Below are 16,464 nucleotides of genomic sequence, written 5' to 3'. Positions count from 1 at the left end.
CATGGGCTGCAGTTCTTCATGAACTGCTCCAGCATGGGTCCTTTCCACGGCGTGCAGTCCTTCAGGAGCACACTGCTCCAGCGTGGGTTCCCCACGGGGTCACAAGTCCTGCCAGAAAACCTTCTTCGTGGGCTCCTCTCTCCACAGATCCGCAGGTCCTGCCAGGAGCCTGCTCCAGCGCGGTCTTCCCACAGGGTCACAGCCTCCTTCAGGTGAATCTACCTGCTCCGGCGTGGGGTCATCCCCGGGCTGCAGGTGGAGATCTGCTCCACCGTGGACCTCCCTGGGCTGCAGGGGGACAGCCTGCCTCACCATGGTCTTCTCCACGGGCTGCAGGGGAATCTGCTCTGGTGCCTGGAGCATCTCCTCCCCCTCCTTCTTCACCGACCTGAGTGTCTGCAGGGTTGTTTCTCTCACATGTTCTCACTCCTCGCTCCAGCTGCCGTTTCCATCTGTCCCAACTTTTTTTTCCTTCTTAAAAATGTTATCCCAGAGGCATTACCACTATTGCTGATGGGCTCGGCCTTGGCCGGTGGCGGGTCCATCTTAGAGCCGGCTGGTATGGGCTCTGTCAGACACAGGGGAAGCTTCCAGCTGCTTCTTACAGAAGCCCCTGTAACCCCCTCCACTGCCCCTACCAAAACCTTGCCACACAAAGCCAATACAGATGGATGAGAGCCCTGGTGCATCAGGATGATTTTGTCAGTCATTTCTGTTGCCTGCACGATCTAGTTTAGATTGGAAATAGTTGCTTCCTTTTGTCATATGCCTCTTTCTGCAAGACTTTTAACATCAATTCTCTCAAAAGACGACCTAAATCCCAATTACTGTATTTGAGAGTCTTGTGCTTCTGTGGTTTTAAATGGTCTGTTCAATGTCTTTAAAAAGAATAAGTTGCTTATAGCTGAAGATATGGTCAATGTCATGCAGTAGATACCCATAACCTTTTGAAGACAGTTGAAAACGTGTCCCAAAAGAAATCAGTCAGGATCTGAATTGTGTTTTAGGCTTATAACTTAATTCTTATATACAAGGATTCAGAGTGGCCAGATGGGTAGTTGCAACCATAACACCCACATACAAGATGGTCTAATCCTGCAAGCCAGTTAAGGTGCTATAAGTAGTAGAGCTGGATGGAAAATGAAAATATGAAAATTAGATTATGAAAATTGGGTAGTAGGTCAGAAAAGCAGCTTTGATTTTTAAAACGGTCATTGGTGTTATTAATTGGTTGGATCTCTTCCCAGCTGGTATTGTTGAGAAAAATGTACCCCTCTGTCATACAGAGCAAGAAAGATATATTGTTCCCATCACTAACAACTTTAAAAAGTACCTGCATTGAGAAAGGAAGATTTAGAGGAAGACTGAAAGGTATTTATTCTCCCAAAGTTTATATATGTCTTATGTTTACCTGCTTTCAAAGATGTTTGCTTCAGTGATACACTCGCAGAGCATGAAAGCATGGGCATGTGTTTCATCCTGTGAAAACTGAGGTGGTGCCTTTGTTCAACCATTAGCTAAACTGCTAAGGCGTGTAACGGGGCTATTCACTCTTTTCTGTCAGTTACCAACACTTGATTCTCTGCCTTGTTTACAAATATTTATTGCAAAATTGTTTCCTAAATAAACTTGAGATGGGCAAGAGCTTTACTCTTCAGTGAATGCCATGATATATAATTGTGGGGAGCAGATTCTCAGCAAGTGTTAGTTACTGTGTCTGGCTGGATTTCATGGACAAGTACCACTTTCCATATGTTGGGAATTTGGTCTTTTCTTAGTATTCTACACAATATTTGAATGATTTCTAATGCCTTCTATCCACAGATCTCAAAGTTGGCTTGGGAGTGCTAGTGTGACATCTGGATCCTCTTCAGAACCATGATATCACATGTTGCAGAAATACAGAATATTCTAGATAATATTGTTGAATATTTTTGTAGATGAGTCCTTGTTCTGCCAGTCTTTCAGCTAGTTATATTAAATAAAAAACACTTAGTGAGTTCATCTCTTATCTTGCAAAATTACTTGCTGTATGAATTTATCCACTTTTCTTAATAAGAAATAATTTTAAGACAACCTTAATGTGCAGCTTGTTACGGATCTTACAGTTGCCGCTAATTATCTGATACAAAGACAGTGCTAAATTTATGGTTGTTGATTCAAGCTGTTGACTTAGTGTTAAGGTAATATCATTTCTTATAGTTCAGTTAGTGGTTTGTTGACATTAGGAAATAATTGAAACAATTTGGAGGACACTTTTAATGGTCAGTTATTGTCTCTTGTCTTAACTCCTTCCTTGAATATAATTTGACATAATTTTCTGAAATGATACAGTATCCTTAAATCACCGTGATTGTTCTTGTTATCACAATTGTCCAACTAGCATTTGATTTTTTTCCTTAGACATGTTAAATGTCCTAGTTTTCATTTAAGACTTCTGTCGCTTTTATCATTTCTGCTTTAATTTTTCTCTCTGTTCAAACTTCTTTTGTAAGACCTGTTTTGAATATAGCCATTTATGACTTGTATGTGGCCTAAATTCAACACAATCCCCTTGGCATTCAAAAGACCCTACTTTTGATTTTTGGCCTGTTGCATTCTTCCCACGAAGCCCTGAGACTGTTGCATGCACATTACTGCTATATATTTGCTCATAGGACCCTGCTATCACATTCTGACTTTTTCCAAACACCAATTTCAGATATTTTTCTTAGAGGATCCTGCAGAAGCAGCACGTCTTACCACGTTCACTAAATTGCAAAGCTCTTTCAAAGACCTTGCAGGACTTAAAAGTACCTGCGATCATTATGCTTCAGTGACAAATTGGAGTTCTTGCTGACATCTTTTCAAATGTCTCTGGCAGTACAACCCTGGGGAGACTTCAGTCAGTGGCTTCCCTTTGAACAGTGTTCCCTCATGATTGAATTGAAGACATCAGGGAAAAGAGAAAGAATGGGAATCATGTCTAATTTTTTTTCTGAGTTCCAGGTAAAGAAAAAAAATAAGGATTATTTAGGAAGAAATGGTGAAATGTAGGTACGTAACTCCAAAAGTGTAATCCTGGAAACCCTACACTCCATTACTGACTAACCCTAACCCTGGGAGAACAAAATCTGAATAGGAACTTCAGTGATAACTTCACTTCTCTCTTATTTGTGAGAATATTCTAGCATACATCTTTCCTTTCTTGTAATATCTCAAAAAGATTGGAAAATTTTAATGCAAATCAAAGCTTATATTACTTACAGTCCCCATCAAGCGGTGGCTGCTTGTTCTTGATCCCTTGTAACTATTACTTGGTCATCTTGTGACTGTGCTTTTAGGTTTATTAAATCCATGAATAGGCATAAGTTGTGACAATATAGCTGCAAAATTAAGGAAAAAGAAAAATGAGTTAACGAAAAATGAATTAACACGCCGTCATTCAATAACTCATTTTACATTTTGGCAGACAAAAGCAAGCCCACTCCCATATGTTGCATCTATATAAAGCTTCTGCAGGATTTTTCATCTCAAGGATTTAGTGAGGCTTCAGTTTCCTATTAGCTCCCAACCAAGCGGGTAGTGCACTCTGCTGGGGCAGGGTTGTATGGTTTTGACCAAAACAAAGTTTTAATGTCAGTACAGAAATGGAAGGAGCTGCCCTTATTTCTAAAATGACACATGATATCTCTTTGCTTAATCCCTGAATGACTGAGCATAGGAGATGGACTTCAGGAAACAAGTACTAGGTTGGGGACTCTTTAAGTGGAGGAAGAAACTGGCTGGTAGGCAAAAAGTAATGCACCAAACCAGGAGAAGTAAAGCATTGAAGGTAGTATTACTTGTTGTTGGTTTGGTTTTTTTTTGTTGTTGGGTTTGTTTTTTTTTTTTTTTTGTTTGTTTGTTTTTTTAAGTTCATGCTTTTTGTACCAGCTATGGGACCCTGTCTGAGGATGCCTGTTTCTGTATACTGTATACGGAGCCTGAATGCCTAACATGGAGTTTCAGAGTGCTTAATACTTACATAGAAATGCTGCAAGAATTCATTTTCATGGTGCATAAATTGTTTTCTGGATCTTGCTGCAAAGGGTTGTATAGTAAAAACACTTATTTCCCTGACATGCTGCCTTTTCTTAATTGAGATCAGGAAATCAAGCACTTCCAGGAAGTGGGACGATGCAAGCCTAAATTAAATTTGTCATTTATTTCTAGTATTATGTTAAAAGCTTGTATTGACCTTCTCTACAAGGACTGATATTTAAAGGGAAAACTCACCAGTTAATGGCATTACTAAATTATCTAATATGGAAAGATAATGGTTTGTATTATCTGCAATCTTGATTACAGGAAAAGAGTAGCAGTTCTAACATTTTGTATCTATTTACGATAAGAAGCAAGCTCCATTTTTTCTTTTCCACAAAAGGAGAGGTGTTGGGTTTTTTTTTGTTCTGAAACTTTTTTCTAGTCCTTTCTCTACCTGTCAACATTGATCAGAATTATTTTATGGTAACCCTTGTATCAGCAGTTTCAAATGAGGTCAGTATCCTTCTGTGTTTCTTCCTTATACATACAGTGGCAGAGAGAAAGTATCTGATAGAGAGTTTAGACTTCCAGGCAAAGCGATAACAGTACACAGTAGAATTTTATTTATAGGTATTAACCTAAATGAAAGAATTTTTTCAGTGTTGTCCTAGTAAGTTTACACCAGAATCAGTATTGCATCCAAATCGCCTCAGTTTGAATGTATTACCTTTGTTCCAGAATTTTTTCCTCTCTTACTTAAAATACATGTGCGTATACATGCACATGTACATGCATATATATGCACAGACATGCTTGCATTTGAAAAAAAAAACCCCAATTCCCAAGACATTTGATCATAAAGGCAAAAAAAAATTGTTCCTACTGATATATAGTTTTTGGGCAAGAGACTGACTTGGAGTAAATGGATGTAACAGGACCTGACTGCTCAGGCTCATTCTCTGTAGAGTGTAGCTGTTTCATGACTCCTGTGAAAAAATTGCATGCCTACTGAACTTGATAGTTGTTTTAGCTATACGAAAGTACAGCCACGGCTTTGTGTAGCACAGAACCTTTTCAAAATTGTGGAACGGATAAGAATCAGAACACACATCAACCTTTGAGTTCACAGTTCAAGCGTTACAACTATTGACAGTGGCTTGGTTTTGTCTTAAATTTCTGTACAAGAGTTATGTTTTTTTGGTTGATTTGTAACAATTTATTTTCCAAGTGCTAGTAGTTTACCCTGAAAGTCTGTTCTCCCACCTGTTAGTTAAGTGTTCTACTATAAATAGTTGATAATTTTTTAGGTAGGCATAAATAAACAAATATATTCATGAAGTCTTTTTATACCAAAATTATTTATAAAAAAAGCTGTGTTTATTACCTGTGTGCTTTTAACTTATTGCTTATGTCAGGACAGTTTCATGTCAGAGAAATCAACTAAGAACACATTAAAATGTTTATAGGATTATATATAATGCTTAAAGAATGTAATAATATGCTACTTACATTCCTATAAATTTAAAGATTATGGACAAGTTTTTAAGTTTTTGATACCCAGGCTGCTGGTAGATATAAATTCTTTCAGTTTTTGGCAAATGTGCTTTGATATTTGTGATGAATGTGGTTTACATAGTTGTTAAGAGGTAGTTCAAGAAGTTCCTGTGTCCTGCTGTATCATCACCATAGATAGAACCTTCTCTACTGTCAGCTATTGAATATTGTGGGGAGAATCTCCTGTACAATTTAATACCTTTCCAAAGCCACACTTAACAAATCAGATTCTTCTTTCCTCTAGCCCATTTATTAGTGATCTAGCCAAGCTGAAGGATTATGTCTCCTCCATGAATATTTTCAGTTGTATTTGTCCAATGGTCAGATCAAAGTTGACTGTGTATGTTAGTAGTTTGCCCTAAAGGGTTTAGAGAACTGGATAAGCAATATCAGCTATTCCACTAGATGTAGGAAAAGTGATGCAAATATAAACATTTCCTCTTTCTTTTCCATTTTATGTTGGTGGAACAGGGTGTGATATGTAGCTTCTGTTCTGAAGCCTCTGTGGACTTTGCGCTTGTAATTCTGGCAACCACAACGATAGTCTAAAGTGGTTTCATGTGAGCTGGATGCAGGGAAAGAGGAAGAGATGTTAGGAAGCTGCAAGCAGTCTCCTCTTTAAAGGAAAGAGAGACCCAAACTCTCCTAGTATTCCAAAATAACCATGGCCTCCATTTACAGTAGTTCCCCAAATCCTTAGAAGTCTGAATTTTGGACATTGTCCTACACTATTACAGATGTAGTCAGGCATCGGTGTTAATACTTCAGATGTCTGTGAACAGTAATTTGGGCAAAATAAAACAATCATCCTCAATTACATGATCTGAATACATTTGAATAAAGATAGTCTAACCTTGCAGTCTAGTTATAGCACAAAAACCTTAGTATCTGTACAGCACTAAAAATGCTATTTTTCAAATATCAGAGTAAAGCTTGAGGCTAAAAGACCTCTTGCTTACTTCCAATTTACATCCATATGCCTTCCTGACTCTTACAATAAGAAAGACTATATTCCTCTATCCCTGTGGCTCTCTTGTAATTTATATACCTGGGGAAGATCTGCTTTTAGATGCAGCATCTGGTTTTCAATGATTTCCTGCTCTTAGCCAGCTGAATTGACTGAACCAGAAGGAGGTCAAGTCTGTTGCCTGAGGTCACACATTGAATGAATGCTTGAGCTTGGATTTAAAGTTAGATCTGGAGTATTCCCTCTTGGTTCTTTGCTGCTTGCAACAAATACTTATTTAAAAATGTCAGGTGGATTTGGGAATAATCAATCTGTATTATATGCAAGCAGAAAATTATAATGCTTAACCTGGTACTTATGAAGTACATACATAGTTCTTGCAAATGTTATCTGTCGAAGCAGTCAGAAAGCAGGAAAAGGGTAGAGTATTTTACAGTTACAAAATGTAAACATATGTAAAGCAATTAAAAAAATACTGTAAACTGGTAAATAAGAAGACACTTTTTTAAAAAAAATCTGATAATTATTTGCATTAATGGCAAATTTAGCACAATGCTATTTTCTTTAACAGTGATCAGGTGAGAAGAAAATGTGTTCTTTACCTATGTTTTCAATAGTAGGTTACACTGTGTGCATGTTTATAGGAATCTAAATTACAGGACCTTGGACCTCTGTGTAGCATTTTCTGGATATTCTGCTTGCGTAATTCTTTTTTTAAAATTAATCTTTATGTAAGAAGTTGTATATCAAGAATTGGAGAAATTCAGTCTTTACATGATTGTATTGCAACACATTAGTTGTGATTAAGGGCACGGAAAGATGAGTTTATCTCTGTAGTTCATGGATATGTAAATGTTTGTCATAGATAAAATAAAATTTGTAAAGTTGTTTTTTTTCCCCATTTCTTCTGTGAGAAAAAATAAAAAAGTGTCCACAGAGATGCTTTATTCCATTTGGAAAAACCCCATTGATATTGTCAATGAGACTTATGTCTTGACTCAAGCAAATTCTGAAATACTGTTTCAAAGTAAAAACTGAAATATTTCTGACTGTTTTGAATTTCTCTAGTTGAAAAAGTACTGCCATAAGTTTGTGGAATTATAACTGCAGTTTCTACATGGAAACAGTTCATCTGAAAAAGCAGTTCCTTTTCTAGCTACTGTGAGGTTGGATGGTGATAAAGCACCTAGGAGAGTAGTTGAAATGACAGTCCAGTCTAAACGGAGTAGGAATAATTATGCTCCCAAGTTTTCTTGAAATGAACCTCACAGTCGGTCAGCAATAGCAGTTATCCATAATAGTAGTTTAAACAGCTCCTGGGAATGTTAACAAGTCCTTTCCTGTCATGCAGAGGCTGAAAGAGGAAAGAAGCTGTGTCAGTCAGGAAAAAAGACACATTTCAATGAAAATAGCAGAAAGCCTCGACAGGAATTATTTTGACCCATGACACTTTTTTATTTCCTTTTACTTTCTGACCTTATTTCTGGAGATAATGAAAGGGACTCTTAGAAGACATGTACGAGAAGTTTTATCATTTCTTCTCTGTGAAAACAGTGTCATGTTAGGAGTACTATAAGCACAGAAACAGAGGCTGGAATGATCTGGGAAAGATTGCGTATTTGTGAAATCAGGGGGGCTGGTTTTTGAAGAACCCACCGTTTTGTTTCATGGAGGTCTGGCAGGAAAACAAAACTGTTCCTGTATTGGGGCTCCCTGTTTTCTCCACTAAATGTCCCCAGGAAGGATAAGAGCGCTCCCCTTTACTGTAGCGTCCCAGGACCGTGTGAGCAGAGAGCAAGGAATGAGATCCCGATGGGAGGATGAGGTACGGCAAAGGCAGGGGTCTGGAGTTGATGGCAAGGGGATATGTGCAGCCTGTGAGGCAGACACCAGCTGTTTCTCTGAGCTAGCATTTGGAATAAATAGGTGTTGAATTTAGAGACTGTTCAGGCCATCTTTTCTTTTACTGGATGAAGTACATGGAGGAAAGCTGTAAGCTTCTCCTGCTGCACTTAATCTGACCATGGGCTGTCTGACAGTGTACATTTCTACCGTGGTTCTGCTGAAGGACTGTAGCATGAAACAAGCCATTGCAGTCAGTAGTTAATTTTCTTGCACGGGTTTAAAATGCAAAAAAGAATGAGTTTGAAATACAGCCAAGTTATTGGTGGAAGAGTTAGACTAGTTAGGAAAAGACTTTTAAAAATCTGTATTTAACAGAGTAAAAAGCTTTTTTCTTGGCCTCAGTATTGTTCAGAAGGTATGTTTTTTTGACGCATCAATAATTTATAGAATCCTTCAAATTAACTTCACATAGACTTCCTTATAAACATTTTACTGAAAATACTTGAATTTATAGGAGGGCATTTAGTAAGCAAGAGAGAGAATGCTTAAGGTAGAAAGTAGTCAGCTTGGCAAAGTTAAAGAACTATAAGGTCATTCAGAAGAGAAGTACAGGTTTCCCCTGTATTTTCATTTAGACACAGCTTGGAAATATTTGCACCCTCTTTACGTCATCACATTTCAACTCTGCTATTCTGCAAAGACAGGAGATATTTAGTTCTACTTTCTGTATGGATAAAGCTGGAAGTGATATGGGCATAATAAAAAGCAAGCAGCAGAACAAATAAATGTTTTGTTAGTTAAAAATGACAGTTAAGTTACCAAAACCCCCATTATTCAGTAACTTCAAACATGTTTTGAAGAACATGTTTTAAGTATATAAGAATGTTGCATTGTTCTGAGGTAACAATTAATAGCCTATTGCAAAACATTCAATGCCTGTATACTGCCGCAACCAACATATAACCTATAGGATGGTATTGACTTCAGGTATGACTAGACTTTGAACCCTTTTAAAAATTAAACTTCCAGTAGATACAGTATATAGATTCAAATACTGTATTTCTCCTTATACAAAATCGTGTTTATTGGCTTTTCTTGTAAAGCTCCTTTTGAGGGTGTATTTTGCAATTGCTGCTTTTTTAAGGTTGTTGCAAGTTTTGGACTTCAAATACCAAGCTCCCTACACAAAGTTTACTTAAAAAGAAGTCTTTCCCTTTGCTACTTCAAATGCACAAAAATCATATGCTGTGTATATGCTTTGGAGGAATGCCAGGAGTGGTTGGATATGCCCACCTGTAGTGAACACGAGCTTTATGAGTGAAGTTTACGCAGGAGCACTAAACTCTTGCTGGGCAGCAATGTACTGCTTAAATGAAATACAGTGGAGACCAGTGCAGGCTGCAAGATCTACTTCAAAAATGGGAAAAGATTAGTTAGCTTTCTGTTATCGTGGCTACAATGTCAGCAGGTATCAGTTAGCTTTTGGTTATGTTGGCAAAAACTGGTCCCATAACTTAGAGCATAACGGAGCCCTAATGAACTCTCCCAGACCTGCTGTTTTCCTAGAGTTATGATCTGTCTTGAAGTAGTCATAGCTCAGCTGAAAATCTTTTGTGATATTTGCTATGAAGTGTAAGTGGTCCTAGAAGTGTCTGAGGCTGAACGAGTCGGGAACCCTCTGGATCTTTTCCCGCAGTGCAATGTCGTGTTTGTAGGTTTCCATGTTTGTTAATCAGCAGATTGCAGCAACTAAAACATGCCCATCATCATAAAATGCACAGTTGTGAGTAAAAGCTGTGGGCTGGAGGAGTACAAATCTTTTACTGTCCTGCATAGTATTAGTAAATAGAAGGATCATATCTTTCCTTTACATTGTCTGCTTTTTGAAACATTATTCTTATGCCTCTATCTTCTCATTTTGGTGTGTAATTAAGCTCCTGAGGCCTTGTGAAATAGTGCATATTAGTACTTTTTTTCTTTAAAATTCTTCACTCTCTCAACATGGTAAAAGTGTGTGCTTTTGAGAGCTGTTTTTTTTGACATTTTTTTGCAGGACACTCAATATTGTAATGCTGGGCTTTGAATAGTCAAAAGGTATTGTTTCTTCAAGCTGTTACAACGGTAAACTTGTACTCCAAACTTTCCATGCGTATTTGGCTTGAAGGAAGGAAGTTGCTTTATGGAATAACTTATTTCTCCATTAATTATTTATGTGGGTCTAGCAGGTGGATTTAGGGACTCATTGTTTGATACACATAGAAAGAACTAAAGCAAAGATGGTCTCTGCTTCATAGAGCTTAACATTTAGGATCCCAATGACATCTATCTGTAAGATGTGCGTTCTTCTGCCTATTTTCTGAGTCTGTTAAATTTTTGCATTTGTTTTCTCTTTTATAAAGCATTGTTTTGGAAACAAGTCCCTTATACACAGGCTACCATTATCAGAGATACACTGCACTGTGATTTTTTTTTTTTTCTTCTTTCTAGTTCCTTGAAACCACTCACTTCATTTAAACTTCCATCAATTCAAAATTTCCTCTTTCCCTTGAGCACACTTTTTCCATATTTTTTCACTCAAAGTACTATTAATACTTTCTGATTATTCAGCAGAAAACTAAAAATGTCTCTTGAGCCACTCAACCTGATTTAATTGGTTTCGGTGTATGGCAAGCTAAATTCAGATCTCCGTTTATCAAACCCCAAGTCTCTCCTCCCCTCTAAAACTGAGCAATGCTCAGGTGAAAAAAATCATGAGGCAAAAAGTCTGTTTGGGACTGTGTATAAAATTTTGTAACATTCACAAGGTCACTGCAGTGCATGAATTAAAGGAAGGTTGGTTGGTTGCTTGCATTCCCTGCCGCCCCCAACTTCAGTGCTTCTCTGAGCCCCTAGACTGTTATTTCTGACAGCTTTCCAGGCTTCTCTGAATTGGTTTGAAGTCATATTTTTACTTTGTTCTTTGTTTCTCCAATTTTATTTGCTCTGGCACAAAGAAAAAGGGGTGGGGGAGTGCATAAGAATATAAAATATTCTTTTCTTGTGTATCAAAGAGAAGCAGTGTATTCAGAAGGTCAAAGTTCCGTTTTTTCCTGAAGAATTTCAATTCCTTAGGCCCCTTGAGGTATGTGCAGTTGAGTAAGTATCACCTTAAAACCTCTGTTTTCTACTAAAATTTTACAAGCTTTCCCACAGTTACCCTCCAACACTGTCCCCCCCAGCCACTCTAAATTGTACCTGCTAAGCTTTGCTTACTGTCGACTTGTCGAACTTCAGGACAGTGCATAAAACAAAACTTGAAAATAAATGACAAGACATCTGGAATAAATTAAGTAATTCCATTTCAAGTTATTTACATGCTTAAATAAAAGATCTGGCATGCATGTTGGTCCTGATCTTGGCTAAATGTCTGTTGCGTAATGGTTCACAGTTTCAGGACGGGACTTTATTTCAATTTCTTGCTGTTAGCACCCCACGTACTGCTGGGTCTCCTGGTTTATTTTTCTAAAAGTGGATACAAGAGGAAAAAGGCCCTCAGCTCAATTCCTGCATCTTCTGTTTTTTTCCTGACTTGGCAGCTAATGCAAGCACCCTGTGGGAGAATCAGGAGTAACGCAGACTACTTTTCCTTCATCTGATGTAAAAAAAGGGATGTAAAGAACCCATTACAGCTAACCTTGCATCATGTGATAATCCTTGGTTGTGATGGCTGTATACATGCGTAAGTGTGAAGAGGAGAGAGGAACGCAAAACCACGTTAAGTTTCTTCCTTCTTGTCTTACTGAAAATCTTGAATTCTCCTCCATACAGTTGTCTCAGACAGGAAGGGAAGAGGAGGGAGAAGAGTTAACCACTGAGTACAGTTACGGCCTAGTAGGCCACTTTTCGTGATAGATGTAGAACCAAGACAGCAAAACATTCCTATATAGGGGGGAGGGAGGTTGGTCTATGCATGTACAGGTAATCTTTTCCTGTAGGTGTCTGCATACATCCATCTTTGCTCAGCAAGTAAAATGTATCTGTCTTATTTGTTCTTATGTAAAGCCTCAGTGTCCATTGAATTTATTGATAATTTGCCCTCCGGAAGCTCAATGGTACAATAATGTACCAGAAGCCACGCAGGGCAGGTTTAAAAGCCCCTGGGGTGATGCAGTTTTGCTGAAGTGTGAGAGAGGTTGGCCTTGCCTCCCTAGGAGGCTGCCACACGGGAGCACTGGAAATGTCTGCATGATCTAACATTTAAATACGAACACTGACAAACAGTTTTCTGAGAAGATCTGAGCAAATATTCAAGCCACAAAGACTGATAATGTAACTCCTCTGCAGTCTACTCAGTTGTGTTACCGTGTAGGTCACCATTAAAATAGGTCAGTAGAATAGGAGAGAGGTAAAGTGTGGGTGAGCCTTTTAGCAGTATGCACTTATATGAAGTCTAGTCATCTGTTAAGGATACTGATTACTACCATGGCTTCACCAAAGCCATGTCTTTAATAAAATGATTTTTTGGGGTGGAGTGACTAAGTTAATAGTTGGAAAGTATGCAATTTATTTGGGGGTGTGGGGGTGTTATTTGTAAGATGTTGGCTAAAGTGTTTTGTTGAAAGTTTTTAAGATCAGAAATACTGACATGAATAATGGAGAAGTCAAACTAACTGCTAACAGGCTAAGTCCAGAAGGAAGAAATAAATGCGAAACAACCTTTCTAGCAAAAACTCATGAGCAGAACCCCTGGAGGGGGCTGGTGGAATATTTCCATTTTCCACCTACAATATACTGTTTGTTTATAGATGGGACTGTGGTGTATGTTTCTATCTGAAAATTTCAGACCTGGCTGCTCTATATGCAGTCAAAAGTTTGAGGGAAGGAAGGGAGACACATGAGCAGCAGTCCTGCACATTCAAGCAATCTAACTTTTGAACAATGTTTAGTTATGGCAAAGACACAGCAGAATAAAAAAAAAATCCTTGCAGTGCCTGTATATACAATAAGTGGAAGATAGAAAACTTGTGCGGTGGTTGCTAGAAGTGAGCAAGAAGCATCTGAAGTCAATCAAATGGCTGGTGATAAATCAAGAGAGTTAATGGCTCATCTAAGTGGCTTTAAGACTACTGAGTAAACCTGGACTGAAATGATCCCTGGTATAATTAGAGAGGCTGCACTGAAATTGAGCAAAAGGTGAATCAGGCCCTGAGCCTGGAGATCAGCATGCTATTCAGGTTTCTGGGAGATCATGGAAAATAACTGAAATAATAACTGGGGTGATAGGTGTATCTGTAACGGTAAATCTTAAGAGTTTCAGCTGGTTAAGCCCATGTCATGGTTTAACCCCAGCCAACAGCTAAGCACCATGCAGCTGCTCTATCACTCCCCTCCTCAGCTGGACAGCTTGTGGGTTGAGATAAGGACAGGGAGAGATCACTCAACTAATTACTGTCATGGGCAAAACAGACTCGGCTTGGGGAAAATTAACTTAATCTATTGCCAATCAAATCAGACTAGGGTAATGAGAAATAAAACTAAATCTTAAAACAACTTCCCCCCACCCCTCCCTTCTCTCTGGGCACAGCTTCACTCCTGAATTCTCTACTTACTGCCCCCCCGCCCCACAGTAGCACAGGGGGACAGGGAATGGGGGTTGGTGTCAGTTTCTCACATGTTGTCTCTGCTGCTCCTTCCTCCTCAGGGGGAGGATTCCTGCTCTTCCTCTGCTCCAGCGTGGGTCCCTTCCCACAGGCTGCAGTCCTTCAGGCACAGACTGCTCCAGCATGGGTCCACCACAGGGTCACAAGGCCTGCCAGAAAACCTGCTCCAGCGTGGGCTTCTCTCTCCACGGGTCCACAGGTCCTGCCAGGAACCTGCTCCAGCACTGGGTCGCAGCCTCCTTCAGGAACCCACCTGCTCCGGCGTGGGGTCCTCCCTGGGCTGCAGGTGGAGATCTGCTCCACCGTGGACCTCCCTGGGCTGCAGGGGAATCTCTGCTCCGGCGCCTGGAGCATCTCCTCCCCCTCCTTCTTCACTGACCTGGGTGTCTGCAGGGCCGTTTCTCTTACGTGTTCTCACTCCTCTTTCCAGCTGCCATTTCTGTGCCCCCCGCAACTTTTTTCCTTCTTAAATATGTTATCACAGAAGCATTAACAACTATTGCTGATGGGCTCGGCCTTGGCTGGCGGCAGGTCTGTCTTAGAGCTGGCTGGTATGGGCTCTGTCAGACACAGGGAAAGCTTCCAGCAGCTTCTCACAGAAGCCACCCCTATAGCACCCCTGCTACCAAAACCTTGCCATGCAAACCCAGTACATTCCACCCCTGATTTCTGTGCATCACATACTTAAGAATTATCATTAAAATCCACGTTTGTCACACAATCTTCACCATTTTCACAAACTTCACTCACATCAACAAAAAAGAATTTTGCACATCAAAATAACATCACAACACTGATGAAAAGTGGACAATTAACACACAATCCACCCCTTGTCCCTTCACCACAATTACAAAATAAATTCCCCACGGTCATTTCACTCTTCACTCTTTTGCTGTGTTCTGTCCATGTTTTGCAGATTACCTCTCCCAATTACTATCCTTATCTCGAATTCCTTATGCCCTGTGTTGGGCACCAAAAAGGACTGGTGGGTTGACCCTGGCTGGACCTCAGGTGCCCACTAAAGCCGCTCTATCACTCCCCTCCTCAGCTGGACAGGGGAGACAAAAATATAAAAATAGGCTTGTGGGTCAAGATAAGGACAGTTTAATAGAGCTAAAGCAAAGGTCATGTGGGAAATCAAAGGAAAAAGAAAGATTTTATTCTCTGCTTCCCATCAGCAGGCAATGTCTGGCACTTCCTGGGAAGCAGGGCTTCAGTAGACACAGCGGTTGTTCTGGAAGACAAATGTAAATAACGAATGCCCACCCCCCCCCACCCCCCCCACTTTACTTAGCTTTTAGGGCTGAGCTGACGTCATATGGCATGGAATATCCTTTTGGTCAGTTTGGGTCAGCTGTCCTGGCTATTTCCCCTCCAGAGATCTTGCCCAGCCCCAGCCTGCCAGTGAGAGGGGGAAATGTTGGACAGACAGCCTGGATGCTGTGCCAGCACTGCTCGGCACTGGTGTGTCATCAACACTTTTCTAGCTACCCATACAGAGCACAGTACTATGAGGGCTGCTGTGGGGAGAATTAACTCCACATCAGCCAGACCCAATACAGCCCATTTGTAGGAAGACTATTGTATCGGAGCACTGTCTTAAACTGAGTTACACAAAACAGAGATTTGTCCCAATAACTGGTGTTTTGGCTAAGTCAGTGGATTGGAGATAAGTGGGTGAACTTAACTGACTGGAACATACTTCCACTCACTTGTTGTGCTTAATCCATGTGCCTGAGTTGGGTCTGCTTTAAGGATGCCATATGGGAAGCTGTACTGTCAGGCTCTTGTGGGAAGGACAGGTGTATCCCCATACAGTAAAATGCCATTGAGGTGCTCAGGGACCAACAGGCTGCCGGTGACAAGGAGAGGAGGTGGTTTGACTGACAGTTATAATTTCTGGTTACGATCCCTGTGCGTGGTACAAGCGGTATTTAGGGTAACTTAAGGATGCCGATAGGGACAAATAGTTGTACCAAGGTATGTTTGGTCAGCAGCTTTGAAAATGCCAGCAACACCAAAGTTGCGCCTACTTGCCTTTTTAGGCACTTAGGCATGGTATAGAAAACCATCAAATCACAGATGTGTGCAGTGTAAAGGCAATTCAGAGTATTCCTGTATAGGTCAGAGTCTTTCACTAACACTGTATCTTTTAGAGAAAGCCTTTATATGTAATTTGAAGATCTATCAATTTGAGGATGCATGGCAATATTGCGGGGGGAGGTTCAGTGGAATGTGGCTTTAAGTCATCAAGTTATTAGAGTTCATAATTCCTAAGATAGTAAATGAACAAAAAGGAGAACAACATTTAGGTCAATGAATAGACTTCCTCCGATTCACATTAGAGTCACAAACTTAATTAACCGGGTGTTTTATGTCATTTGCAAGCATCACCATACAGGCTCTGCTCAATTGTGCATCTGTTTTGTCGGTGCCAAGGGAATACCCAGGGTT

This window comes from Accipiter gentilis, chromosome 3, assembly GCF_929443795.1.
Source record: "Accipiter gentilis chromosome 3, bAccGen1.1, whole genome shotgun sequence".
Lineage (NCBI taxonomy): Eukaryota > Metazoa > Chordata > Aves > Accipitriformes > Accipitridae > Astur > Astur gentilis.
Note: the sequence above shows the minus strand (reverse complement) of the source record.